Source organism: Nicotiana tabacum, chromosome 23 (genome assembly GCF_000715075.1).
Source record: "Nicotiana tabacum cultivar K326 chromosome 23, ASM71507v2, whole genome shotgun sequence".
NCBI lineage: Eukaryota > Viridiplantae > Streptophyta > Magnoliopsida > Solanales > Solanaceae > Nicotiana > Nicotiana tabacum.
Genome location: NC_134102.1, coordinates 15,992,919 through 15,996,701, shown reverse-complemented (window position 1 = coordinate 15,996,701; position 3,783 = coordinate 15,992,919). Strand labels below are relative to the sequence as shown.

Below are 3,783 nucleotides of genomic sequence, written 5' to 3'. Positions count from 1 at the left end.
AATCGATGCCCATCTAGTTACTATCCGCCAACTGAGGCCAGCTCCGTACGCTAGACTAGATTGTTAGTATCGTACGAGAAAACCAATGTTAAAAGCAATTGAGAGAACAGAAAAGAGAATTGAGAATGAAAGAAAGCTTGATTGCTTTAATGAAAGCTATTACAGAAAAGTAACACAGTGTCGAGGGGGAGAGACACCAGTACAGAGAATTGCTTGCTTACTAGAAAGATTGATTGCTTGATCCCCCTAATAATGTTTAAATAAATAAACCAAAGTTATAATACTTGACCTAACTAAGCTTAAGGAATATAATGGAAGTACATGAAACAAAATTGCTCTATATTTACAATGAAAAGGACTTAGTTTTCTACAAGGTAGAAATAGGTCCGTTTTCAGCAACCTTGTCATTGGCATCACGGTCTGCGCGTGCGGTGCTATTGGCATCAGCCTGCAGCTGGGCGCTGGCGAGGGCTATCGGTGGAGTGACAAAGGCACATGTGCGCAGCCAAGACCACGGGGCCGTCCATGGCGCTAGGCGTTGTGAGGCTTGCTAGGACGCCATGGGGCGCGTCCAAGGGGTCATGTGGCATGCCTGAAAAGCCGCCCATGACATACTAAGTTGGCGACATCCTTAGAGCCTTACTTGCAAGATAATCATCAATTAGGCTCTTGTAGGTTTTGAGGTTTGTTCCCCTCTCTCGTGTATTCTCCTCTTCATCACAACCCTACCATTTCACCAAGAATTCTTGGTGATCTTTCTTTGAGGAGTGAATCACTCGATCAACAAGAATAGCTTCAGCACACCTTTTTCCGGTTGAATTGGGGCCTCGAATACTGGGTATTGTGAGTTGGCTCCGTGAAGGGTCCTCCATGTCTTCCCGAAAAGGTTTCAGAAGACTGACATGGAAGACGGGATGAATTTTCCATCAAGCTTAGGTATCCACCCGGTATACAACTTTCCCAATGTGCCCTTCAATGGACAAGGGTCCAATATATTTTTGCAATAGGCGAGGGTCATGGACCCCTGCAAATAAGTACCGCTTTGGAATTTTGACCATCACTTTGTCTCCTACATGGTATTCAACAAAGCGACGATTTTGATCAGTATGCCTTTTCATCCGCTTTTGGGTTTTGATAAGATAGCTCTGCACTATCTCCAAATTTCGCTTCCATTCTTTTGAGAAGCTAGCAGCTCGAGGAGATTTTGACATGTTTGGTGCATTCACGGTGTGTGGGAGTAGCGGTTGTTGTCCGGTAATAATTTCAAAAGCGCTTTTGTTTGTACTAGAGCTCTTTTGTGAATTAAAACACAGTCGAGCAGCATCCAGAAGCTTCATCCAGTCCTTCTGCGATCTGGTTACCAAGTGGCAGATATATTCCTCTAGCATGCTATTGAACCGCTCCGTTTGGCCATCAGATTGCGGATGAAAACTTGAGCTGTGACTCAATTTTGACCCGAGGCACTTAAAGAGTTTGGTCCAAAAATTGCTAGTGAAGCGTGAGTCGCGATCACTAACGATGTCTTTAGGCAGGCCCCAATATTTTATGATATGAGAGAAAAAGAGTCAAGTTGTATCTTCTGCTGATATATATTGTATGATTGCTATAAAGGTAGCATACTTGGAAAATCGATCCACCACAACCAAGATAGTTGTGAGATCTCTGACCTTGGGCAACCCGGTGATGAAATCCAGAGAAATACTTTCCCAAGGTCTCTTTGGAATAGGTAGTAGTTCCAAGAGTCCCGCTTATGTCAAGCGGTCCGACTTGTCCTTCTGGAATACTAAACAAGGCTTCACATACTGAGCGACGTCATCAGCCATTTGAGGCCAATAATATGCGCAGTGAAGTAATGCCATAGTGCGTTCTTCACCGAGGTGGCCGGCCCACAAAGTATCATGGCATTCCGTCAGAAGAGTCCTTTGTAGATCTCCTCCTTTAGGAACATAAAGTCGGTTCCCTTTCACTTACAAGAATCCATCTTCTATGTAGAACTGGCGAGTCTTGCCCTGTCCTACTAGATCAACCAAATACTGTGCAGCAGCATTCTTGATGAGTAGATCCTATATATGGACTTTTATGGTGGTGCCTATTTCGCTCCCCCTCAGGGTGGCGAGTAGGAACACCAATGCTAAGTCATCCCTCCGACTAAGCGCATCAGCAACCTGGTGTTCGTAGTATTCGTAGACATACTTGTTGCCGCTAGAGATGCATCAACTCTCATAAGTATTCGTAGTTTGAATTTCGTTTTCTTCACACTATAAAAGAAAAAAATATTATGCTATATAGAAAGTATTGTCAAACTAAAAAAAAAGACAGTTTGGTGTCCTAAGCTCCTGCTATGCACGGGGTCGGGGGAATGGCCGGACCACAAGGGTCTATTGTACGCAGCCTTACCCTGCATTTCTTCAAGAAGCTGTCAAACTAACCAATATTATGTTAATAACTTACAATTAGGTTGGAGGTCCAACATGGGCAGTGAAACTCGGAAGAAGAGGTTCAACAACTGCAAGTCATACTCTTGCTGAAACAGATCTCCCCGGTCCATTTGATCCTCTTAATAGGCTTATTTCTAGCTTTGCAAGCAAAGGCCTTAGTACAAGGGATATGGTTGCTTTATGAGGAAAAAACTAATCAAGTTATTATTAAACATATATAGAATTTTTATCAAGCATGTAATTGTACAGATAATTAATTAGGAAGTACTTCTAATGATTTAAACTTTGTGATTGTAGGAGCACATTCAATTGGCTAAGCACAATGTTTCCTTTTCCGCGATAGGATTTATGGCAATGGAACAGACATCGATGCTGGATTTGCTAGCACAAGAAAACGTCAATGTACTAAAGAAGACCAAAATGGAAACCTAGCTCCACTTGATTTGGTTACACCTAATCAATTGGATAACAACTATTTCAAGAACTTGAGGCAAAGAAAAGGTCTTCTTCAATCAGATCAAGTCCTTCTTAGTGGTGGATCTACCGATAGTAATGTTTCTGAATATAGTAACAGTCCTTGCGCATTTGCCTCTGATTTTGCTGCTGCTATGATTAGAATGGGAGATATTAGTCCCCTAACTGGTCAAAATGGTATCATAAGAACTGTCTGCAGCTCCATAAATTGATCATTCAAAAGCTTATTACATGTATTTTTGTTGCCAAGTCTATTTGTATTCATTTGATTCTTTAATTCTCTATGTAATGTTTCAATTATGAAATAAATTGTTTGTTATGCTTTAAGGAAGTTAAGAGTTTTAACCTAATGTTTTACATGTGATTTAGCTCCATTGATTAAGTTAGAATATAGCCTCAATATTGAAACATCAAATGACCTCCCTATGTCCTGGAATAATAAAAGTGTAAAACATTACTTTGTCATAATATTAAAAAATTAATGATTGAGGAGTAACTAAACTTCATGGCATCTGAACGTTAAAATACCTCTTTTGTAATTTTATTATACTCGGTATTTCTATATAAAACTATGCAGGCCAAATAGGAAGTAAAAATCGAGCAACATGCATAATTTCAGAGGCGGAACCTAGATTTGAAACTTATGAGTTTAATATTCTAATTCTTTAAAGTTATCGGGTTCTAAATTAATATTCAGTACATAATTCAATAGTTTTTAAGACAAATACAGGATTTGGACAAATATTATTGGGTTCAGCCGAACCCGTATCAAAGGGTTAGCTCTGCCCATGTGCATAATATATAATATATATATATATATATATAAGTACATTCGTAAGACCCAAAAAACAATAATTTAAGCATAATTTAA

The 3,783-nt window shown here is 39.9% G+C and overlaps 1 pseudogene; it reads left to right on the top strand.

Moving 5' to 3' along the window:
* Positions 1–311: 311 nt before the first annotated feature.
* Positions 312–3,124, top strand: LOC142177050 (lignin-forming anionic peroxidase-like; annotated as a pseudogene).
* Positions 3,125–3,783: the final 659 nt, after the last annotated feature.